This window comes from Ursus arctos, unplaced genomic scaffold (assembly GCF_023065955.2).
Source record: "Ursus arctos isolate Adak ecotype North America unplaced genomic scaffold, UrsArc2.0 scaffold_2, whole genome shotgun sequence".
NCBI lineage: Eukaryota > Metazoa > Chordata > Mammalia > Carnivora > Ursidae > Ursus > Ursus arctos.
This window is the reverse complement of record NW_026622874.1, coordinates 89,353,322-89,379,542: the sequence shown is the minus strand read 5'-3', so window position 1 is coordinate 89,379,542 and position 26,221 is coordinate 89,353,322. Positions and strand designations below refer to the sequence as shown.

The 26,221-nt window shown below is 42.6% G+C and overlaps 1 protein-coding gene across 2 annotated transcripts in view; it reads right to left on the bottom strand.

The window, feature by feature from the left end:
- Positions 1–26,221, bottom strand: part of TPST1 (tyrosylprotein sulfotransferase 1) — a 219,223-nt gene that overhangs the window by 143,788 nt on the left and 49,214 nt on the right. Inside the window, exon 1 of one of the 2 annotated variants that reach the window (XM_026515918.4) lies at positions 12,873–13,074. The exons of the other annotated variant lie outside the window; for it this stretch is intronic. The gene's annotated coding sequence lies outside the window, so the exon portion shown is untranslated. Of the gene's footprint in view, positions 1–12,872; positions 13,075–26,221 lie in introns of those variants that run through there. 2 annotated transcript variants of the gene reach the window in all.

The following is a 26,221-nucleotide window of genomic DNA, read 5'->3' as shown; positions in this document are numbered from 1 at the left end:
ACACTCTATATAGAAAACCTGAAAGACTCCACCCAAAAACTGCTAGAACTGAAAAACGAATTCAGTAAAGTTGCAGGATACAAAATCAATGTACAGAAATTTGTAGCATTTCTATACATCAATAATGAAGCAGCAGAAAGAGAAATTAAGGAATCAATCCAATTTACAATTACACCAAAGACAATGAGATTCCCAAGAATAAATCTAAACAAAGAGGTGAAAGACCTGTACTCTGAAAACTACAAAACACTGATGAAAGAAACTGAAGATGACAACAAGAAATGGAAAGACATTCCATGCTCATGGATTGCAAGGACAAATATTCTACTACCCAAACCAGTATAAAGCTTTAAGGCAATGTTTATTAAAATACCACCAGCATTTTTCACAGAACTAGAACAAACAATCCTAAAATTTGCATGGAACCACAAAAGACCCTGAGTAGCCAAAGCAATCCTGAAAAAGAAAAGCAAACCTGGAGACATCACAATTCCAGACGTCAAGTTATATTACAAAGCTGTAGTGATCAAAAGAGTACGGTACTGCCACAAAAATAGACACATAAATCAAAAGAACAAAATAAAGAATGCAAAAATGAACCCACAACTATATGGTCAATTAATCTTCAACAAAGCAGGAAAGAATGACCAATAAGAAAAAAAAAGACAGTCTCTTCAACAAATGGAGTTGAGAATAATGGAAAGCAACATTCAAAAGACTGAAACTGGACCACTTTCCTGTACCAAACACAAAAATATATTCAAAATCGATTAAAGACTTTTAAGTATAAGAATTGAAACCATAAAAATCCTAGAGAACACAGCCAGCAACCTCTTTGACACTGCCATAGCAACTTCTTTCTAGAGATGTCTCCTGAGGCAGGGAAAACAAAAGCAAAAATAAAGTATTGGGACTTCGTCAAAATAAAAAGTTTCTACAAAGTGAAGGAAACAATAAAACTAAAAAGCAACTACAGAACGGAAGAAGATACTTGCATATGACATATCCAATAAAGGGTTAGTATCCAAAATATACTAAGAATTTATAAAACTCAACACCCAAAAAACAATCCAATTAAAAAATGGACAGAAGACACAAACAGACATTTTTCCAAAGAAGACATACAGATGGCCAAAAGACACATGAAAAGATGCTGAACATCACCTATCATCAGGGAAATACAAATCAAAACAATGAGATATCACCTCACACCTGTCAGAATGACTAAAATCAAAAACACAAGAAACCAACAGGTGCTGACAACGATGTGGAAAAAGGGGAACTCTCTTGCACTATTGGTAGGAATGCAAACTAGCATGGCCACTCTGGAAAAACAGTATGGAGTTTCCTCAAAAAGATAAAAACTGAACTGCCCTACAATCCAGTGATCACACCATTAGGTACTTACCCAAAGAATACAAAAATACTAATTCGAAAGGATATATGCACCCAATGTTTATAGCAGCATTATCTACAATAGCCAAATTATGGAAACAGCCCAAGTGTCCATCGACTGATGAACAGATAAGGAAGATGTGTGTATATATATATATTTTATCTATAATGGAATATTACTCAGCCACCAAAAAGAATGAAATCTTCCATTTGCAATAATGTTGATGGACCTAAAGAGTATTATGTCAAGTGAAGTCAGTCAGAGAAAGACAAATACCATATGATTTCACACATATGTGGAATTTAAGAAACAAAACAAACAAGCAAAGAGAAAAAAAGAGAGAAGGAGACAAATCAAGAAAGAGACTCTTAATTATAGAAAACAAACTGATGGTTACCAGAGGGGAGGTGGGTGCGGGGATGGGTTGAATAGATGATGGGGATTAAGGAGTACACTTGCTGTGATGAGCACCAGGTGTTGTATGGAAGTGTTCAGTCACTATATTGTACACCTGAAATTAATATTACACTGTATATTAACTAACTAGAATTTGAATAAAAACTTCTTTAAAAAAATCATCAAAATATAAGTTTCCTACAAGATAAACTTTACATTCAATGACCAAATGGGCTGAAAGCAAAAGAAGGGGAAAAGATACACCACATGGCATAACAAAAAGACTCTGGAGTAGCTATACTAACATCATATACAATGCACTTTAAGATAAATTGTTACTAGAGACAAAGGGCACTATATAATTATAAGAACTGAAATCCATCAAGAAGATATAAAAATTATAAATACATATGCACCTAACAACAAAACTTCCAAATACAAGAGGCAAAAATTGACAGTTGAAGGGAGAAATAGATACTCCTACAACAATATTTGGAGAATTTTTTTTAAGATTTTTTATTTATTTGAGAGAGAGAGACACAAGGTGGAGAAGGGCAGAGGGAGAGAGGAGACTCCCTACTGAGCACGGATCCCCATGCGAGGCTCAATCTCAGGACCCAGGATCATGACCTGAGCCAAAGGCAGACGCTTAACCAACTGAGCCACCCAGGTGCCCCATGGAGAATTTATTTACTCTATTTTTCATATCAGATAAAACAACCAGACAAGAGATCATCAAGGAAAGAGATTTGAACAATACTACAAGCCAACTAGACTTAGCAAACATCTATAAAACAGTCTAGGCTTTATATCATTTTCACATGCACACAGGACATTCCCCAGGATAGACCATAAATAAATCTCAATAAATGTAAAGGATTGAAATCATACAAAGTATATTCTCCAACCACAGTAGAATAAAATTAGAAAACCATAACAGTTAAAATATTTGAGAAATTTGCAAAAATGTGAAAATTTATAGAACACTCTCCTAAATAACCAATAAGCCACAGAAGAAATAGCAAGGGAAGTTAGGAAATACTTTGAGATAAAAACACAAAACTTACAGGATGTAGAAAAAGCAGCAAGAGCTACATCATAAGGGAAATTTATAATGTAAATACCTATAAAAAAGAAAATCTCAAATCAACCTGTTGTACATCTTAAATTTACATACTATTGTATGTCAATTATATGTAAACTTAAAAAATAAAATCTTAGAAATTTTAAAACTTTGGAAGTTAAAAAGATCTCACATCAACAACCTAAGAGTTCACCTTAAAAAAACAGAAAAAAGGGGCACTTGGGTGGCTCAGTCTGTTAAGTGTAAGACTCTTGATTATGGCTCAGGTCATGCTCTCAGGGTCATGAGATCGAGCCGCATGTCAGGCTTCACACTCAACAGGGAGTCTGCTTGAGATTCTCTCCCTCTCCTTCTGCCCCTCCCTCTGCATGCACACACATGCACACATGTGCTTTCTCTCTATCTCAAATAAATAAATCTTTTTTAAAAACAGAAAAAGAAGAGTAAACTAAACCCAAAGCCAGCAGACAGAGGAATTAATTAGACTACAGTGAAATAAATACAATAGAGAAAAAAGAATAAAGAAAATCAACAAAATAAAAAGTTGGTTCTTTGAGGGGCGCCTGGGTGGCACAGTGGTTAAGCGTCTGCCTTCCGCTCAGGGCGTGATCCCGGCGTTATGGGATCGAGCCCCACATCAGGCTCCTCCACTAGGAGCCTGCTTCTTCCTCTCCCACTCCCCCTGCTTGTGTTCCCTCTCTCGCTGGCTGTCTCTATCTCTGTTGAATAAATAAATAAATAAAATCTTAAAAAAAAAAAAAAAAAGGAATTCTTTAAAAAAAAAAAAAAAGCTGGTTCTTTGAAAAGATCAACAGAATAACAATCTTAGTTAGATTTAACAAGAACAAAAAAGAGAAGACTCAAATTATTAAAATCAGTAATTACCACCAACCTTACATAAAAAAAAATTATTATAAAGAATTATAGGGAATACTATAAACAATCGTAATCAAATAAATTATGTAACTAGATGCAGTGAACAAATTCCTAGAAGATACAAAGTACTAAAATAGACTCATAAAGAAATGCTCTGAATAAAGCTATAACAAGTAAAGTCTAAGATCAAATGGCTTCACTAATGGATTCTACCTAACAAGAATGAACACCAATCCTTAACAAACTCTTCCAAAATATAGAAGAGATGGGAATACTTCCCAATTTATTCTATGAGGCCAGTTTTCCCTGATTCCAAAGCCAGAAAAAGACACTGCAAGAAAACTACAAACATACATTTATTTATATAAATGCAAAAGTCCCGAGAAAATGCCACCAATTCAAATCCAGAAACATACATAAAGGATGACCACACATTAACCATGACCAAGGGTGGACTGTCCCAAGCATGTAAAATTGTTTCAACATATGAAAATCAACTAATGTCATACACCATATTAATAAATGACAAAAAGCACACAATCACCTCAATAGGCACTGAAAAAGCACTTGACAATATTCAATAATTGTTCATGATAAATACAAGGAATAGAGGAGAACATCATTATAATGAAAAAGGACATCTAAGAAAACTCACAGCTAACTTCACACTTAATGATTACTCCATAAGATCAACAAGATTGGATGTCTGCTCTCACCATTTCTATTCAATATTGTACAGGAAGTTCTAGCCAATGCAATTAGGCAAGAAAACTTAAAACGTATCTAGATTGGAAGGAAAAAGTGAGACTATCTCTCATCAGAGATGCTATATCATGTATATATAAATTCCTAATAACTCGTTAAAAAACTATCAGAACTGTTAAATGAGTTAGGGATGTTTGCAAGATACAGGACTAATAAACAGAATTCAACTGTAGTATATCTATATATTAACAATAACAATCCAAAAATGGAATTAAGAAGACAATTCCATTTATAATAGTATCAAAAGAATAAAATATTCAGAAACAAATTTTACCAAAAATAATGCAAGACTTATACATGGAAAACTAGAAGACATTATTGAAAGAAATTTAAGAAGATCTAAATAAATGGGTGCACCTGGATGGCTCAGTCGGTTAAATGCCTGCCTTTAGCTCAGGTCATGAACTCAGGATCCTGGGATTGAGCCCCACATCAGGTTCCCTACTCAGCGGGGAGTCTGCTTCTCCCTCTCCCTTTGCCCCTCCCCCCACTCATATGCTCACACGTGTGCTCCCTCTCTCTCTCTCAAATAAATAAATGAAATCTTAAAAAAGAAGATCTAAACAAATGAAAAGACATTTCATGTTCATGGACTGGAAGACTAATAACATTAAGATAGCAATATTCCTCAAATTGACCTACAGGTTCAATGCAATCCCTGCCAAAATTCCACATGGAGAAAGGTGCCAAAACAATTCAAAGGAGGAAAGAATAGTTTCTTCAACACATGCTGCTGAGATAACTGAACATCTAAAGCAAAAACATGAAGTTAGACCCCTATCTCACACTATGTACAAAATTCACAAAAAAAGATCAAACACCAAATATAAGAGCTGAAACTCTAATGCTCTTGGAAGAAAACGTAAGATTAAGTCTTCATGACCCTGAATCAGGCAATGGTTTCTTAAATATAAAGCCTAAAGGGCTCACAGCTGGTGGAACACGTGACTCTTGATCTTGGGGTTGTGAGTTCAAGCCCCAGGTTAGGCATGGAGCCTACTTAAAACAACAACAAAAAAATGAAACCTAAAGCACAAGCCCAAAAGAAAAAATAAATAAATTGAAGTTCGCCAAAATTAAAAACCTTTGTGCTTGAAAGGACACCATCAAGAAAGTGAAATGACACTCACAGAATGGGACATCTGTATTTGCAAATTATATAGTTGATTAAGTATCTAGAATATATAAAGACATCTTACAACAATAAAAAGACTACTTAATTTTAAAATGGTCAAAGGAATAGAGATTTCTCTAAATATATACAAACAGCCAAAAAGCACATGAAAATATGCTCAACATCATTATCCATCAGGGAAATGCAATCAAAACCACAAAATATTACTTCATCCCACTAGGATGGCTAGAATCAAAGAGTCAGATAATAACAAGTGTTAGCGAGGATGCTAAGTAATTGGAACCTTCATATATTGCTGGCAGAAATATGAAATGGGGCAGCCACTCTGGAAAACAATCTAGCAATTCCTCAAAATGTTAGATTTAGAGTTCTAGAATTACCATATAACCAGCAATTCACGTCCATACAAAAACTTGAACTCAAATGTTCATAGTATTACTCATAATAGACAAAAAGTGGAAATAATCCAAACACCATCAACTGATTAATGGATAAGTAAAAAGCATTATGTCTATAAAATAGAATATTATTCAGCAACACAAAGAAATAAAATGCTGGTACATTCTACAACATGGAAGAACACTGAAAACATCACGCTGCGTGAAAGAAACCAGTAACAAAAGAGCATATGTTGTATTTTTGCATTTACATGAAATGTGTAAAATAGGCAAATTTACAGAGACAGAAAATATATCAGTAGTGCCTACAGATGGAGGGGATGATAAATGGGACATTTGGGGGTGACAGGTAAGGAGTGTGGAGTTTCTTTGTGGAGTAATGAAAATGTTCTAAAATTGACTGTAGTAATTAATGCACAACTCTGTAAATACACTAAAAAATTTCATACCTAAAATGGGCAAATGCATGGCATGTGACTTATAACTCAATAAAGCTGTTACCAAAAAAAAAAAAAAAAAAAAAAAGTAGACTGGAACCTACACACTAAGCCTCTTGGGGTGACTGTTTACTAAAACCAAAGATTTAAAAAGGATCCACAGTCTCCAAACAAAACATCAAAAATGTCTAGGATATAATCAAAAGTCAATCATCATACTAAGAACCAGGAAAATACAATTGAATAAAAAAGACAATTAACATATACTAATACCACATATGAATCAAATGTCAGAATTACCTGACAAGGATTTTTTTTTTAAAGATTTTATTTATTTATTTGACAGAGAGAGAGGCAGCCTACCTGACAAGGATTTTAAAGCAGCCATCATGCTTTAATGAGCAATGATATACTACTGAAACAAACAACACAATAAAGTTTACCAGAAATAGCAAATACAGAAAAGAACCAAACGGAAACTACAGAACTGAAAAATAACCAAAACAAAAAGTCAATAGATGGGCTCAATCAGAGATTGAATACAAGAAACAAACAAGTGAAGTTGAAATTGGAAGTAGAACAACAGGAATTACCCAATCTAAACAACAGAGGGAAAAAACGCCGCATGCACTATAGGACAGTAACAAAAGATCTAAGACTTGTATTCTCACAGTCACAGAGAGGAGAAAGAGAGTGCTGTTGAAAAATTATTCTTAAAAAAAAAAGAAAGAAAAAAAAAGAATTTATTCTAAAAATCGCTGAAACATCCAAAATTTGAAACATCCAAAATGGCAAAAGACAAACCTACAGTTGAAAAAGCTAACAAAGGGGCGCCTGGCTGGCTCACTCAGTAGAGCATGGAACTCTTGATCTCAGGGTTGTGAGTTCAAGCCCCACACTGGGCATAGGGCCTGCTTAAAATTAATTAATTAATTTTTAAAAAATCTAAGAACTCCAAATAGGATAAGCCCAAACAAATTCATGCCAAGACATATCATAACCGAACTTCTGAAAACTAAAGACAAAGAAAACGTCTGCCTTTGGCTCAGGTCATGAACCCAGGGTCCTGGTATAGAGTCCCACATCGGGCTCCTTGTTCAGCAGGAAGCCTGCTTCTCCCTCTGCCTGCTGCTCCTCCTGCTTGTGCTTCTGTGCGTGCGATCTCTCTCTGACAAATAAATAAATAAAATCTTTTTTTAAATAAATAAATTGAATTAAATAAAGTAAAATAAAATAAAGCAGCCAGGGAGAAAGGATACATCACCTATAGGGAAATACAAACTCCAATGATAGAGGACTTCTCGCCTAAAATCATGGAGGTCTGGAGAAGGCAGCACAACATTTTCAAATGCTAAAAGTAATGAACCACAAATCTATGGAGAAAGACAGCTGACAAAATCTTAAGAAAACTAAAGAAAAGAAGACAACTCTACAGTTTATATCTTAGTTCTAACTTACCGCAAAGTGGTACCATTCTCTGAGCAAATACAGGTTTTTCTTGTAACAGTAATTAAATATTTGGGAATTACAGATTTCCCCCTCACCAACACCAAAGCCAATGAGATTCATATATGTGGATGACTTAATGCATATTCCCTACTTTCTTAATTCTCTTAAAAAGAAATAGTTCTGCCACTGTTCAAGATCTTTTATCAATTTGACAGTTTTTGTTCTACTTGAAAATTCCAAAGCCTATAAGCCTAAAATCAGAGCTATTTGTTTAAAAAAGATGGAAGATACATATGTCTCAACCATCCATGTCTATTTTAAATAGCAGCTACTAAAGAGGAAGCCTGAATGAACCTCTATAATCATGTACCAGCTTAGCCATGTTAAAAGCCAAATCATAAGAGCAAATATTATTTATCTGAATCCAGTCTAATTTATTACAAGTGTGTGTTTTTTAAAACAAGAATGACTATGCAAGTATGACTAGTGACCTGTTAATCAGCCAAGAAAGAAAGATGGCCATCTTGCAAAACCGTGAATTCAAGATCTGTTTTACATTATTTACCAACTGATTCATTCAACTAACTTTTATCAAGTTTTTAAAATAGGATAAGCCCAAACAAATTCATGCCAAGACATATCATAATTGAACTTCTGAAAACTAAAGACAAAGAAAACGTCTGCCTTTGGCTCAGGTCATGAACCCAGGGTCCTGGGATAGAGTCCCACATCGGGCTCCTTGTTCAGCAGGAAGCCTGCTTCTCCCTCTACTAAGTACTGTACAAGGCAGTAACAAAAAGATAAATAAGGCATTACAATACTGTGATATAAGAATAATTATAGAATATAAACTAGGTCTTCATCCCTGGCTCCTGACACAGAGCTCCTAAAGCCCTTGGAATTTCTTGGGGCACCTGGGTAGCGTGGTTGTTAAGCGTCTGCCTTCGGCTCAGGGTGTGATCTGGCATTCCGGGATCGAGTCCCACATCGGGCTCCTCCACTGGGAGCCTGCTTCTTCCTCTCCCACTCCCCTGCTGTGTTCCCTCTCTCGCTGGCTGTCTCTCTGTCACATAAATAAATAAAAAAATCTTTAAAAAAAAAACAAAAATCTTGGAATTTCTTGATGGGGTGAGAGGAGCATCTTTTATTACTCGTAACAAGCCCCTTTCAACCACATCTTGGAGGATGGGGGCTGGTTGCCAGAAGAACCAACCCCTGACCTCAGGATGGGGGAAAAGGGCTGCAGAATGAGTTTATCACCATCAACCAATGATTATGCCTACATAATGAAGCATCCATAAAACCCTAACTGAAGGGATTCAGAGAGCTTCTGGGTTGGTGAACACACGGAGGTGTGGGAGGATGGTGCCCCCAGGGAAAGCATGGAAGCTCATGGAAGCTCCATACCCCTTCCCACATACTTTGCTCTAGGCATCTCTTCCATTTGTTGTTCCTGAGTTATACCCTCTATAATAAGCAGGTGATGGTTAAGTAAAGAGCTTTCCGGAGTTCTGAGTCATTACAGCAAATTATTGACCGGACGAGGGGGTTGTGGGAAGCCCCAGTTTATAGCCAGTCGGTCAAAAGTACAGGTCACAACCTCGGACTTGCAACTGGTATAGCGGTGGGGTGTGGAGGAGGTGGGTGGGGGCTAAGTTCTTCATCTGTGGGGTCTGCAGTAACTCCAGGTGGGTGGTGTCATAATTGAGTTAAATTGTAGGACACCCATTAGGTGTCTGGACAGTTGGAGAACTGTAAGGGGAAAGCCCACATATTTGCGTCAGAAGGGTCATGAATAGTGTAGAAGAAACAGCAGGCATGATCCTAGACCTCAAACAATTCCTAGTCATGACAAAAATGGGCCCATGAGGAATAATTTAAATAAAATGGTATGTACTTTAACAGGTACATGCACCAAGTGCCAGGAAAGTAAGCAACTAACCATGTCAACAAAAATGACATTTATCCTAATTTTTAAATGATGAGTTAAATACTGTTTAATTCCTCAGGGTTCTATCAGTCCCTTCTCAAGCTCTCAGCCAAGTTCTCAGCCCTAGCTGAGTATTACCGTCACATAGGAAGCATGTTTTTAACTTATTTTTTTTAAGATTTTATTTATTTGAGAGAGAGAGAGAGAGCATGAGCAGAGGGGGTAAAGAGGAGAAGAGAAGACTTCCCACTGAGCAGGGAGCCCAACATGGGGCTCGATCCCAGGACCGGGAGATCATGACCTCAGCTAAAGGCAGACACTTCACCAACTGAGCCACCCAGGTGCATTTTTTAAATGACAAGTTCTGGCCCCACACCAAACCAACTGAATCAGAATCTCTGTGGAAGCCTTCATCCCCTCTTCTCTAACCTTTAAAAGCTCCCAGGTGGTTTTAAAGTAGTGCCTGGGTGAATGAATGAATTAATGAATGAATGAATGAATGCATGAATGAATGAATGAATGAATGAATGAAGCAGTGCTTGGGTTGGAAATGACCATCTCTGTTCGAGAAAAACATAACCTAGGCCTCAACCAATCTTCTGGCAGTGAGGAGAGAAAGAAAAAGATTTCAGGTAGAAACAATATGAGCAATGACAGACTTACTGTGAGGAGAGAAGAGAATTCTAAAGTTTCCAGGGTGAAAGCCTAAAATAGGACAAGGAGTGCTTATATGTGCTTGAGGGGGCTATGTGAGTAGAGGGAAGGGAGAAAAAAAAGATAACCAAGTTTGGAGTACTCAGTATCCAAGTTTAGTTATTCAAAAGACAGATGAAAATAATACTTGAAACTCAAGAAAAATGGGGACTGAATACACATCTTTGAAAACCATAAATATACAGGTACTATCCGAAGCCATGATAGAAAGTGTAATCACACAAGGAAATTAGAGAACAGAAAAGAACAAAAACTGAAACTCTAAGGAAGAGCACATTAATCTGACAAAATAAAAAAGAGGGAAGCACCGAGAAGGTTTTTGTTTTTGTTTTGGAAGGTGTAAATCTGACCACGTATGCAAGATGAGAAAAAAACTGAGAATATAGAGGAGATCAAAGATGTTAGCCTTAGAGAGGAGGATCCTTTTTCTTCTGATAAAAGGAAAGGAGATCAGAAATCAGACAGGCACAGGCACACAGAAAAATGATAGACCCTTACTAGTTCAGGGCTAAAGCCCACGAATTTCTTCTGTGAATTTTCTGCTTATTGTGAAATAAGCAATGAAGAAACATCAAGAGTAGGACAAAGAGAGGAGAATGGTAAAAATCTATAAAAATCCATTCAGGTTTTTAGTACATAAGAATATCCTAGGGGTAAATCAAAGGATCTCCAGCGCCAGCATGAGTAAAGTTAGAATCAGAAGTCTAGAATAGCACCAGCAGCTCACTTACAAGATTTTCTCGTCTGCTCTGGAGATCCTAGAAGAAAAAGCAACTGTTTGATTCATCCTGGCTTGTAGACCAATAAAGCTAATGTGGCAAGAATGGGTTGAAGCCAGTAACACCGCTTTTATAATTTTGAAAAGTCAAATTTATTTCACTTCTTTAAAAAATGTAGCTACTTCCTCTGATTGCCAGAAAGAGTGTTGGGGAAAGGGAGAGATAATTACTCTTTCACTCTTACAGAACTTGTTAGAACTTTCACTCCTAAGATTTTTGATTCCTCCGGCAGCTGATTCCAAGAATTCTAAACCCCATTCCCCCAGGCTCTTAAAGGATGAAAATTCACTGCAGATTTGGACTATCCAGCTGGGAGATAAACAAGTAAAATACTTCTTACATACAATGTTATTCTGGCTAGGAGATAAACACTGTAGTTTGAAGGGCTGGGGGGGTGTGATAAGGGAATAATTACATTGTGAAGCTCCCTAAGAATCCTTTACAAAGCCAATTAATATGAAACAACACTTGACACAAAAACAGCAAAATTCACTTTTTTTCTGAATAAATGCGGTGAGTAAATAACTGACAATTTAATCTCTTTCTCACACTTGGGAGTTCAATAATTTGTCCTGCCATCTCCCATACCACTCTTCCAAGAGTGGATCGAATCCCTCTGATACTGGACTAAGAAGTTGTACTCACCACCATCTGGTGAGTACAAAGACCTGGAAGGAGGAAGAGGCTAACACTCATAGCATCCACTGTGTGGCAGGCCTACTGTGTGCCAGGTTCTGGGCAAGGCGCTTTACATGTTATCCGTGCAACTCACTGAAAGACGAATTATGATGTTAAAACTATAGATCTGGCATTCAGGAGAGTATGAGAGTGTCTGGACGTTTAAGTGTAAAGGAAAAGAAGTGGCTGATGAAAGTGAGGGGAGAAGAGGCGAGTTGGGCGAGGAAGGCATCCGGGGGCAAAAGGGCAAAACCCAAGGGACATGGACGGTTGGCGGGCGCCTAAAAGGTACCGAGGATATGGCATTCAAGGGCAGGGACGAGGGTGATTCTGCAGAAGAGAAGCCCAGGTACAAATGAGGGCAAAAGTCTGATCTGATCCCGACGGGATGGCTGGGGCGGGGGTCTCATCCCCGGAAGGCGCCCCGAAGGACTGCAGAGGCTGGGAACCGGTGCCAGCGCCGCGAAAGGGGAGGGGACGGAGAGGAGAGGGGAGCGGGCGGAGAGGAGAGGGTAAGGGGCGGGGAGCCGACCTCGGCGGGGGCTAGCAGGGCGACAGCGAAGCGGAGACCGGGAAACGCAGGCGCTGGGGGAAGGGGAGCGGGTGTGGGTGCAGCAGGCGGCCGGCCAGGGCGAGGGGCGCCGCGCTCGGGGGGCGGGGCTGGACAACTGCCCCGGGGCAGATGGGGAGATGTGCGGGCAGGAGGTGACGCGGGGCCAAAGGATGCCAGAACAGAGCCGGCCGGGGCCCGGAGCCAGGTGGGCGGCGACTGGAAGACGGCGGGGCCGGGGCGGCGCTCCGAGCCGAGCCACAGCGAGCGCGGCGTCCCCCTTACCTGGGATGAGTGAGGAGCCGTCGCGCCGCCTCCCCAGCATCCTGCGCTCAGCCGCTTCTCCCACTGCCCTAGGCGGGGGCCATTCCGCCCGCCCCGGGAGCCCGCCCTCACCGCCAGGCGCCAGCTGCAGCCAGCCCGGGCCGGCCCCGCGGAGCAGCGCCGACGCGACCCGCGCCCGCGGCCGCCTCAGCAGCGACTCCCGCCGTCGCCGCCTCAACGCCGGCCGCCAGCCTCGCGGGCGGGCCCGGGATCACACATGTGCAACGATTGGTTGCTGCGCGCCCGGCCCGGGCGATGTGTCGACTCCTCTGATTGGTGGCTTTCGCGAGCTACCGCCCGCAGGAGGCGGTATTCGCAATCGTGCCGGGTCCAGCAGGCGTTAAGGGGCGGGATGGGTCTGACGCCGCGGCCGGGCGGGCGTCCCGGCGTCCCGGCGTCCCGGCGTCCCTGCGTGTGAGCGCTCCCCGCGAGGGCTCCGGAGCCGCCACCTGCCTGGACTGATCGTTGCCCTAGCGACAGCGCGTTTGACCTAGCTGGACAGGGCGGCGGGGGGGTGGGGGGGAGCCGGGCTGGGGGTGCGGTCCACGCCGCCTCGACCCCCACGTGGGCAGCCTTCATCCGTGAAACCCATACACGCTACAAGAAAAGGAGCTTTTCCGAGAAGTCCTCCTCCTGCAGGTCCGCTGCTTCGAATACCACCTCTCTGGCCCCAGCTGGCGGAGGAGCTTTCATCTGATGGGAGAGAACTCAAGAACGGATAGCAAATTCACACAATGTTGCGTTCCACACCAAAGTGTGAGCGAGTGAGTGAGTGATAGGAGACTCTGTCCCAAACACAGGGGCGGGGAAATGATACTTGAGAGAAAGAAGTGAAAACTGGGATTGGAGAAAAAGCGAAGGGAAGAGACACGTTGGGGGAGAGGGCTGAGATTTCCCAACTGAAAATCAACAGTTGATGTCTATGAATCCGTCTTACTGACATACCCACACCAGGTTCTGTCAAAGCAATTATCAGTTCTATGAACTGTGAAAGAAGGTTCGAAATGAAGTAAGCATTGCCGCAGAGTCTCTCTAGAGTTGAGAGCACATTGAGGAAGTAGGGCCTAGTTCAGTTGTGGAAACTCCTCAAACTTTTGACGTTTGTCAATTGAACGTTGGACTTCTGTCAATTGCAGCTTGTTAGTTTCAACTCCACCATCTCTTCCACTTAACCTTCTACTTTGCAGTGAAATAGAAAATGTTAACACCCAACAGCTAAATAGTCAGTCATGTATTAGTAAGTTTAAACTCAGCTAGCAGCAATCATAATTATTTTAGAACAAATTATGTAACCTTGTGGTTTTTGCCTTTTTAAGCCTGATCTTCTGCATCCTTGAAACTCAGGGCACAATTTTGAATTTCAGGGGGCTCCATGTCTCCTCCAAATAAATGCTTTGGTTGCTTTACCTCTTCTTGATGGACAGAACACAGACTGCAATAAGCATGGGCTCAGGAATCTAATATAATAAAGATATACAAAATTCCTGTCAACCACATTGGAGTGCTTTTTTTATCTACGGAATGAGATCTATAAAATATGAATCTTAGAGAGTTGCTGTAGTGTTCAAGTGAGGTCCACACAAAAACTTGTACCTGAATACTCACAGCAACATTATTCATAATAGCCATTTAAGTGAAAACAACCCAGACGTCTACCAACTGATTAATAAACAAAATTTGGTATACCCATAGGATGAAATATTAGCCATAAAAAAGGAATGAAGTTCTGATACATGCTACAGTGTGAATTGTAATATTGAAAATATTTCACTAAATGAAAGAAAATAGTCACAAAAGACCCATTGTTGTATAAGTCCACTTATATAAAATGTTCAAAATAGGCAAATCTATAGAGATAGCAAGTAGATTAGTAAATGCCTTGGGCTGAGGGGATTGGGGAAAATGCGAAGTGACTGCTAATGGGTATGGGGTTTCCTTTAGGGGTGATTGATGAAAATGTCCTAAAATTGATTGTGTGATGGTTACACAATTTTGTGCATATATTAAAAACCATTGGATTGTGTACTTTAAATAGGGGAATTGTATGGCATATGAATTATAACTCAATAAAGCTGTTTTATTTAAAAGATTTTGTTTTTAAGTAATCTCTACACCCAGCATGGGGCTCGAACTCACAACCCCGAGATCCAGAGTCACATGCTCTCCTGACTGAGCCAGCCAGGTGCCCCAAAGCTGTTACTTTTTCAAAAAATAAAAAGAGGTAACAAACCTCTGAAAGCCCCTGGCTCTGGTGCCTCTCTAAGAACAAGGGATCCGTATATCTAACTTTGTTTTTTCTTTACTCAGTTAGCAAAATCTTGTAAGCAATTCGATCTGAGGAAATTGAAACAAATACCCACCATGATATTTTTCTAAAATCTAAATCAAATGAAGAAGATGATCTGATTTGACCCAAGCTGCTTTGGGGCAGAAGAAATGGACCACTAGGATTATAAAGCTCAGCAAAAGAAAATGAACAAGATCAGCAGGCCTCGAGCAAGAGAAAGGGAAGAAAGGAGATAGCTCTACAAAGTGACTAGAGAAAGACCTGAGGCCTGCCCCCGAAGTCATTTAACCAGTCTTTGAACATTAAGGGTTATGTCCCATCCCACTTCCTGTATTCCAGACCTCTACAGGAAAAGTTCCCACGGTGACCCGAAGCCACTGCAAGCCCCTCACCTCCACAAAAACCTAATTGCAACTGATCAGCCCTTCTTATTACCCCCAAAATACTTTACCCAACTACATGACCTGAACAATAACAATAACAACAACAACAACAACAACTGAGTAGCCAGGTGAGGGGCTGGTGGTTGTATCTCACCTAGGAAACTATGAGAACAAATCCCAGATGTGGGGGATCCAGGAAGACTAGAGGACACAAATTGCTTCGGTGGAATCTGGCAGGGAGGTGGGCTCCCCACCTGTCACATGGCAGGATGTCTCCCAGAGCAGGACAGCTTTAGGTGGCCCAGGGTCCACACTGTAAAAGGCAGAAGCAAGGAGCTTCTTGAAGTGAAGCAAAGCTCAGTCATTGGGGAAAAGTTTTTGCTGCTTTCTAAATCTACCCCCAACCCATACAGTGTATGTTAAGAAAAAAGACTCCAAAATATCCTCTTAAGAGAAAAGAACAAAGTTAAAAACAGTATATATAATATGCCCATTTGCATTTTTTTTAAGAACACACACCCACCCACCCACACACACACATGCTTGTGATTTTCAGAAATGATCTCTGGAAGGACACACAGTAAACTACAGCAGCGGTTGTTTCTGGATGGAAAACTGAGGAGCTTGGGGACAGGAGTAGGAAAGAGACTTATTTTTCACTATATCTATATACTTGGGCACTTTTCAGAAGTTTGTGTCATGTACTTGGCTTACCTATTAAAACGAATTCAGAATTTAAAAAAAAAACCAAAAACCCTCTCTTCTGCAAAACTCACCATTCAAGCCTATATGAACCTCTGGTTCACATGACATGTACGTGGCTTTGTGTAATTTAATAAGCCACATATTCAGGGTACATTCTGTAAACATGCTGTACGAATCTTCCCTCCCCAGCCTTACCTCTTCCAGGTATTAAGCTCAGACTCAGATAACCTCACCTGAGGGCCCAGACACCGTCATCCCCTGAGCAATCAAGAGGCAATTCAAAGGACCCAGAGCCTGTTTCTTCCAAACAGCCTAGGCAGCCCCCACAGGCCCAAGAAAAGAGAGGAAGTGGACAAGTGGTCGCTGACACCCCAGGGACAGCCTGGAAGCCACTGCCCCCTAAGGCTAGCCTCGCACAGCTCCCGCCTCGGGATTCATCTTCCAGAAAGACCTGGCCCAGGGTGAGTGAGGACTCCGTACCACGGTATCTCACCTCCTGGAAGGAAAGTCTGGTCAACACCCCTAGGTATGTTCAGGCTTGGAGGAGAACTAAAGCAGCAGCACAGCCCTCCACCCTTTTACTTTGGGGGTGTGTTGGCTTTGATTTGGTTTTTGGTGCAGATCTCCTTTCGTGGCATTGCCATTCCAGAATCCAGCGTGGACCGAGGATGGTGGCAGAGGTTAGAGGTGGAAGTGGGAAGAGGCCCTCAGAAATGGGGAAGAGACTCATGCCAGGTCCTACTTTTTTATTCTCTGTCCCAGACCAAGGGAGCTGGAAATGAGAGTCAGGAGCAAGGGGCTTGGAAACAGAAAATGGAGAAGACAGGCTATCTTCGCAGTGTAAGTCAAGGAGCAGAGATCTTTCAGAGAGCACACTCGTGGCTGTAGGAGAAGTGTGGGAAGTGGAGAAGTGGGGACAAAAGCAGGTCTCAAGGGTAAGGGCAGAAATGGTGATGACAAAAGGTGGTTGTGTCTGCCCAACCCTCCACCCTGCCCCCAGCACAGGGCCTAGCGCGCGTTAAATGAATGGATGAGTGAATGAATAGAGGTGGAAATGGAAAAAGCTGCAGCTGTCAGTAAAGGCCACCAAGGCAAAGCAGAGAGGGACACGGGGAAGAGAATCGAAAGGCACTCGGGGTCCTGCCTGGGAGGGCAGAGAGACAGGGCAAGGGCTCCAGAGGCACAGATCCTTGTTGGGGAAATGAGGGTTAAATTAAACTTTCACCCAACCTAAAGTGACCCCCAAATCCTGGCTGACTTAGGACAAAATGAAACGCTTACCTGCAAATAGCATCAAAGGGCCAATGAGCGGCAGGCGACACCTCACAATGCTCTTGAAGCTTGTGGGATAGAGGGATTTGAGACAGAAGGGAAATGCTGATACAATTTAAAGAAAAGGGAAAGAAAAGGGCAGCCTCCACACTTTCCCCACCCCTAAATCCAGGAAAACTGGCCAGGTCAGGCCCCTCAGCCACATCATCATTTTAAAATGAAAATCCAGCCTAGCCTATGAGCAGGCATTTTCCAAATGGCTACAGAATTCCTGCACCTTCCAAAAATACTTCTTCATGGAACTCCCGCCAGGGAGCGAGGGCCACATGCCCAGGCTGGAACCAACGAGTCGGGCTTCCTGAGCCCAGGAGCTCCCACCCACATGCTCTGCAGAACCCTAGATGCAGGAAATGCCCGCTGCTCCGTGGGTCAACCCAGCCAGACAGCTACCGGTGCTGAGCCCAAGACTGGGAGCGAAGGACCCTCCAGCACCACTTGCAACAAAAATGATTATGGGACTTCCAGGAGTGGTTTTCAAACCTAGCTCTGCGTATCAACCACCTGTGCATATAAACGAGACACCAAGCCTCCCATGGATTATATGAAGCAGAAGGTCTGGGAGAAGGGTCACCCCGACCACGGGGCAGGGGGACAGCGACTGGAGTAGTGACTGGGAGGTGGCACCAGGGGGACTAGAGAGAGGCTAGTTGGTGATATTCTGTTTCCTGACCTGGAAATTACCCGGTTTGTTCACTCCGTGAAAACTCATCAAACCCTATCAAGTGTGCACTTTTCTGTATGTTTGTTACACTTCATTTTTCAAAAAGTTCCCGCTAAATTCTGCTCCCCTAGCAGGTTTGAAGAGCACTGAGTCAGAGGTCCAGGGTGAGGGTCTTAGGTTACACGAGAGAAGCTGAGTGCTTCGGGGTGTATGTTAGACTAGCTACAGGGGTCTGACTCTACTCTTAGGCAAGTCTCTGACTTTCAAAGGCAAGAAGCTCCAGGGAAGGGAGGGGCCCCGGTGGGAGGCGCTCCAGGGAACAGCCTGTGCCCACAGATGCTAATTTCTTGCCCTGCACCCTGCCTCCCGGACAGGGCTTGCTCAGGCCCCCTGTGACCCAACTCAGGAGGGCCATTTTCACCTGTGGCTTTGGTTTTCCCTCCCTGGTTAAAGAGGCTGCGGAGAGTACCAGCTTGTAGCCACCCTCCTCGGTCCCTTTCCCCGGGCAATCAGCTTCTTGAAAGAATATGCTACTCCCTGCACGATCTGGGGGATTCGAGCACATTGACTGTTGTCTTCCACCCGGCACTAGGTCCTGAGGACACAGCAATGAACAAATCGGTCCCTGCTGTCTTTATTGGGCTTATATTTTAGTGTACAGCCTGACATTCAATTACATGTGAAGGAGATCAGGAAACGCCACCTCAGAATCTTAAGGATTATTTTGAGTTGAAGGCAATTAAGAAACATAAAACACGAGGAAAAAAAAAAGAAAAGAAACAGAAAACACAAGTTCTTTGTCCTGCCTTTCTTCAGGAAACAGGGCATAAGTCTCCCTTTTGGGGGGGGAAACAGAAGGGGGAATGAACCATGAGAGACTATGGACTCTGGGAAACAAACTGAGGGCTTCAGAGGGGAGGGGGGTGGGGGACTGGGATAGACCAGTGACGGGTAGTAAGGAGGGCACGTATTGCATGGAGTGCTGGGTGTTATACGCGAACAGTGACTCATGGAACACTACGTCAAAAACTAATGATGGACTGTATGGTGACTAACATAATAAAAAATTATTAAAAAAAATAATAAGTCTCCCTTTTGCAAAGGAAATTTCTACCTGTAAAGATGCTCCCCCTTCTTGCCAGGAAGAGAACAACTTGGAGAGAACTCATGGCCTCACCATCAGTTGAATCTGCATAACCTTACTCAGTCACCCCTATCTTCCATTGGTCTCCCACGGAAATTTAACTTATATACTTTGCTGTCCCTAGAAACCCAAATCCTACCCCTTTCCCCGAGCAAGTTAAGAATATAAACCATTTGGGGTGCCTGGGTGGCTCAATTGGTGAAGCGTCTGCCTTGGCTCAGGTCATGATCCCGGAGTGGGGGATCAAGCCCCACATGGGGCTCCCCGCTCAGCGGGGAATCTGCTTTGCCCTCTGCCCCTCCCCCTGCTCATGCTCTCTCTCTCTTTCTCTCTCTCTCTCAAATAAATTAAATTAAATTGAAAAAAACAAGAATATAAGCCTTTCAGGGGCTGCCCCCTCACCCATCACGCAGTGCAATGCACATTGGTGGGGAAGCTGGTGCTAAAGCATTCATAGACGACCTGCTTCTGGGTCGGGGTTTCCTATGTAGCAGAGCAGCTCCCTCTCGGTGATCTATTGAAAGTCAGCCCTCATCACAACGGCTTGTAAAAAACACCAAACAAAACCACCACCACAACAAAAGAAAATAAGAATGCAAGCCTTTCAACCTACGGAATGGGAGAAGATATTTGCAAATGACATACCTGATAAAGGGTTAGTGTCCAAAATCTATAAAGAACTAATCAAACTCAACACCCAAAAAACAAATAATCCCCGTGAAGAATTGGGCAGAAGATACGAATAGACATTTTTCCAAAGAAGACATAGAGATGGCCAACAGACATGTGAGAGGACGCTCAACATCACTCATCAGTGGGGAAATCCAAGCCAAAATCATGATGAGATACCCCCTCACACCAGTCAGAACAGCTAAAATTAACAACACAAGAAACAACAGACGTTGGCGAGGTTGCGGAGAAAGGGGAACCCTCTACACTGTTGGTGAGAATGCAAACTGGTGCAGCCACTGTGGAAAACAGTATGGAAGGTCCTCAGAAAGCTACAAATAGAGCTACCCTATGACCCAGCAATTACACCACTAGGTATTTACCCAAGGATACAAAAATACTGATTCAAAGGGATTATATGCACCCCAAGTTTATAGCAACATATCAACAATATGGAAAGAGCCCAGATGTTCATCTACAGACGAATGGATAAAGAAGATGTGGTGTGTACACCCACACACACACACACTGGAATATTACTCCACCATCAAAAAGAATGAAATCTTGCCATCTGCAATGACGTGGATGGAACTAGAGTATATTAGGCTAAGTGAAATAAGTTAGAGAAAGACAAATACCATATGATTTCACTTATGTGGAAGTTAAGAAAAAAAAACAGATGAACATAGGGGAAAGATAAAAACATTTTTTTAAAAAAGGAGAGAGGGGCATACCATAAAAGACTCTTAATTATAGAGAACAAACTGAGGGTTGCTGGAGGGAAGGTGGGTGGGGGGATTGGTTAAATGGGGGATGGGCATTAAGGAGGCCACTTGCTGTGCTGAGTACTGGGTATTGTATGTAAATGATGAATGACTAAATTCTACTCCTGAAACTACTATTACACTATATGTTAACTAACTTAAATTTAAATAAAAACTTGAAACTAAAAAAAAGAAAAAAGAATATAAGCCTTTAGCTTCGACCATTTAAGAAGCAACTACTTCCTTTGTTGGCTCCTGTGTACCTGGGCAATAGTAAGCCTTTTCTCCTGTTAACCTGTTGTTTGCCAATTTAATCTTCAGGCCTCAGCCTCTGAGCCTAAGAGGGTAGACGACTAAACTGCCTTTCCCACAAGTACTTAACAGCAGCACTCAAGACAACAAAGACTTGCTCACCACTCACTGTGCCCAGGTCTCTGCGTCTGATGCTTTGCTCGTACACATTCTTCCACCTGCATTGACCTCAGCACAGCTCTGCTGTGAACATTCAGCCAGCCTCCGAACACACTGCCAATGCCACCTCCACTGGGAAGTGTCTCATCTCTGCGACTCTTGTGACTTGTGCCCCGCCTTACGATTTTCTTAAGAAACTTCCTGCTCTATTTTGCATTCTTGTTCTCTGTGTATTTGTCTGGTTCTCCTCCCTCACCCTTATTCTCTGCAGCACCCAACACTATTCTGGCCCCATGAGAGGCCTTGGAAGGTTTGTTGAGATGGATTAAATTGAATGACAGGACAGGGTTTCCCTTAAGAATCATCAGGTCACTTTGTTCTACATCTCCGTAATTCACAGACAAAAACCCTATTGGTTTTTTTTAAATTTTATTTTGAAAAATTTTAAACATGGAAAAAATTGGTGCAAATAGTACAATTAACTCCACTAAATATATTGTTGACCAAGCGTCCGACTGTTGATGCACCAATTGGTAACGTTTCCTGCATTTCTTTGATACCTGTCTATATATAATTATCATTGTTACTGTTTTTTGAGCCATTTGATAATAAATTACAGACATTGTGTCTTTTTTTTTTTTAAAGACTCTTCATTTATTTGACAGAGAGACAGAAAGAGCCAGAGAGCACAAGTTGGGGATGGGGGGGGAGGGATGGCAGAGGGAGAGGAAGAGGGAGAAGCAGACTCCCTGCTGAGCAGGGAGCCTGATGTGGGGCTTGATCCCAGGACCCTAGAATCATGACCTGAGCTGAAGGCAGACGTTTAACCCACTGAGCCACCCAGGCACCCCCGTATGTTGTCTTACATTCCTTTTTATGCCATAGGTATCTCCTAAAAACAGGGACATTCTCTTATACAATGATCCAGTGAAGGAAATGTATTGAGTTTATGTAATATACAGCCCATATTCAAATTTTTGAATTGTCCCAAGTACATCCTTTTTGAAAGAGGATTTCCACCACCTCCATTTTGACCTCAAACTTTCTAATTGATTCAAGTCTTTCCAGCTTATCTCTGAACACAGGCAAAAGAGCCTGCAGGCAAAGCATCCCCTGATGGGAACCAAATTACCGCTCAAGCAATGACTGCCCTGAGCCAGCAAGACCCCCCTGTGATTGACCCCAAGACAATGATAGACCTGACCCTTACTGCCCACCTGCAGGTGCCCTCTGACCTTTGTCCCACATTTTCCTTGTAGAAACCTAGAAGTATTTTCCGCACTTTGGAGACGGTCTTGAGATGTTAGTCTGCTGTCTTCCTGGTGTCGGCCTTTCTGAAATAAATCCCTTTCTTGTTTCACTGCCACTGTCTCCCTGTCTTTAGATTCTGTCAGCCGGGAGAGGCCCAACCCAGGCTGTTTGGGGCCCCAGAGCCAGCGCTCCTGCTCCCTTGTGCCGGGCTTCATTTATAGCTAGTTTTTCCTTCTAATCTGTGTGTTGCATTTGGTTATGTCACTTTTGCCTCTTTCCTCACTCTTCCTCTGTCTTTTGAGGCATGCTACATTTATATTTATAAAATAGTCTTCAACTTGAGTTTGTCTGCTGTTTGAGGGGGCAGGAACACCCCAAAAGGGGGGTACCATCATAGTAGGAAGCGCACGAGATCAATTTGACTCATTATTGGCGATGCTAACGTCTAGTGAAGCTAGGATTCTCCCCTGTGAAACTTCCATTTTTCCCGTTGTAACTCCCATGTAACTGTTGAAATTACTCAGTATTTCAGGGACTGTGGAAATAGCCCGTCCCTGTCTGATGATGATTCCTGCCTGGCCCTGCTGTTGTCGCCAGTCATTCAAGGAAAGTGGAGCTGGCTGCCACCCAGGGGCTGAGGCGCTGGAGATCACGGGGCCAGGTTGGACAGAGAAGGAAAAGCAACGAGGACAGGAAACGAAGCAGAGAGCCGTGAAGGCGGTCTGAACGCCACGCTGGGAGCTGAGCCGCAGCTCGCTGAAGTAGGAGAGCAGGCTCCCCCGCACCCCTTCAGTGCCCTTCAGCCCCCTTGCGCCGGCCCTTCACTCGAACCACGCTCTGGAAAAGGACCAGGTTTGCAGGAAGCAGAAAAGCCATCCTTTCCCTCCCTCTTCCCTGGTGGGCCCTGGTAATCCCCAAGGGTTTCCAAATGCCCCAGAAGCATTATTTCCAGGAAATTTCCAGGGACCCAGTGAATCTGAAGGCTCCCAGATCTCTGGGCCCTGCCTGGCCCTCGCAGCCAGGCTCCCTCATAGATCCACCGCCGGTTTGCTCTCCTCCTCGCAAATATTTGCTGTGCTGTTGTACACACCGGGGCTGGCAGCCAAGGTGGAATGTGGGGGTGCACGGCCACAGGACACACACAGCCCTGGACCAACTGGCCACAGGTTCTTCTATGCCCAACACAAGGTGTAGTCATTTCCTGCGGCTGCCGTAACACGTTACCACAAACCGAGGGGCTTCACACAGCACAAATTTACTCTCTCACAGTTCTGGAGCTCAGAAGTCTGAAATCAAGCTGACAGCAGGACCTGCAGGTTCTCTGGGGCGAATCCGTCCTCACCCTTTCCAGCTTCTGGTAGCTACAGGCTTTCTGTGACCTTCTTAGCTGTATCTTCCAATTTCTGTATCTTCCAATGTGGTCACATTGCCCTCTCTTCTCTCACAGAAAACTTCTCATTGGATTTCAGGCAGGATCCTGCAGACGCCCGGATAATCCAGAACGATCTCATAGGAGATCCTTAACTCGACTACATCTACAAAGACGCTTTTCCAAATAAAGTGACCCTCACAGGTTTTGGGGGTTAGCACAAATCTTTTGGTGGGCCACCATTCAACCCACTACGTATCTATGTACTTTCTTCCATTCTGCACAAATGGTAATTTTCCGAATGCTTCTCTGAATGAATTCTACACTCATAGCTAGAATTCATTAAGATACTCCGTAGGGGTGCCTGGGTGGCTTGGTTGGTTGAGTGTCCTGCTCTTGGTTTCGGCTCAGGTCCTGGTCTTGAGGTCAAGGTCATGGGATCAGGCCTGCTTGGGGCCCCAGTGCTGGGCCTGGAGTCTGCTTGTCCCTCTTCCTCCTCCCTCCCTTGTTCTCTCTCTGTCACTTGCTCTCAAATAAACAAATAAATAAAATCTTTAAACATAAAATAAAATAGTCCCTAATAGCTCTTTTGGGCCTACCTAAATATTTTTCTTCACACACAAGAATACACACACACACACACACACACACACACACATCAACACACAGAGACTTACACATTGCACACACATGCTTGTACAGAAATGTGCATCTATACTGCTCTTCTGGTACCTATTTATTGAGTGCCCACTGCATGCCAGGCCCTGTGGAGCACAGGCAACACAGCAGTGAATAAGGCAGCAAGCCCATGCCTTGTTTACACTCTGGTAAAATATTTACATGCACACAGTGTGCATGAAAATACAAATGCAGAATACACAAGGCTTTTACTTTCCCAGGGCTTCCAGAGGGCTCAGTTCTGCAATTCGAGGCCAGAGGCGGCAAGGGAACGTGAAGGCCTGGACGTAAATCAAGTCACCGCCAAAGTGGCTGACACATTTGTGAGCAGGGGTGAATCCCGTCTCCGAAAGAGCAGATCTTTGCCTTGCTGTGGAGAAGCTGCAGTTCTGGGGTGTGCAACAGAGGAATCTGAGCAAATGGGCCTTAAATACCCAGCAAAGCCCAGAGCACAGGCCGATACCGGCTTTGGGAGGACAAAAAGCACCAGGCCCGATGGCGGGAAGGGAGACTGCCCGCAGGGGGCACATGCCGGAAGCTGAGGGTCAGAAATTGGCAATGATGTACAGGATTAGGTGAGACGATGAAGACCTTATCATGGCATTGTCTACCAGTGCTGGTACCCACACAAGTGTGATGAGTATGTCATGTGGGTACTTGGCAAGGCTGAAATACCGGCCCCAGAATTCCCTTTTTAGTGATTCTAACTACTGTGGGCTACAAGCAGTATTCTTGCATGAAGTCAGAGGATGGAAGGAAGGCAGCAGCCACGGGGTAGTGTACACACAGTTTCTCCCCATTATTCGTGCAATTGTTGTCGATTCCCTCTGGATCTTCCTTCCTGAGTGCCTGGGAACAAGCTTCCACCTCTGTCAGTGCAAGTCCAGCCTGCTTGTGCCCTTCCCTGCCACTGCCTGCCCTGCAGTGGACTTTGGATTTGCCTTGCCAGCCCTCACAATCGCATAAGCCAGGCCCTTATGAAATAAAACATTTAAAAAAATAAAATAAAATAAAATAAAATAAAATAAAATAAAATAAAATAAAATAAAATATTTTTTAAAAGGGGGAAAAAATATAGGCTAAGCTCTAATACACCAAGATTCTATAAACTGTTAGGAATTCAAATATCTTTTTTTTTAAATTAAACTACATATTGAAATAAATGTCAGAATACAAAAGTTTATACTATCATAAAACATCAAGCAAAAGATCAACATGAATTATAGATTATAATTCTACTATAACTTGTTAACAAATTCATTTGATGAAAACGAAGTATCATTTAAAAATAATCAACTTGGCACAACAGTCAAAACAGAAGCTTCATCATAAAACACTGATCATGAAATAACATTGTTTGATTTTCTATATCAAAGCAATTTTAACATATAAAGAGTGTCTGCAAAGAAATGGAAAGACATTCCATGCACATGGGTTGGAAGAACAAATATTGTTAAAATGGTGATACTACCAAAGTAATCTACGCATTTAATGCAATCCCTACCAAAATACCACCAGCATTTTTCACAGAACTAGAACAAACAATCCTAAAATTTGCATGAAACCACAAAAGACCCAGAATAGCCAAAGCAACCTTGAAAAAGAAAAACAGCTGGAGGCATCAGAATTCCGGACTTCAACTTATATTACAAAGCT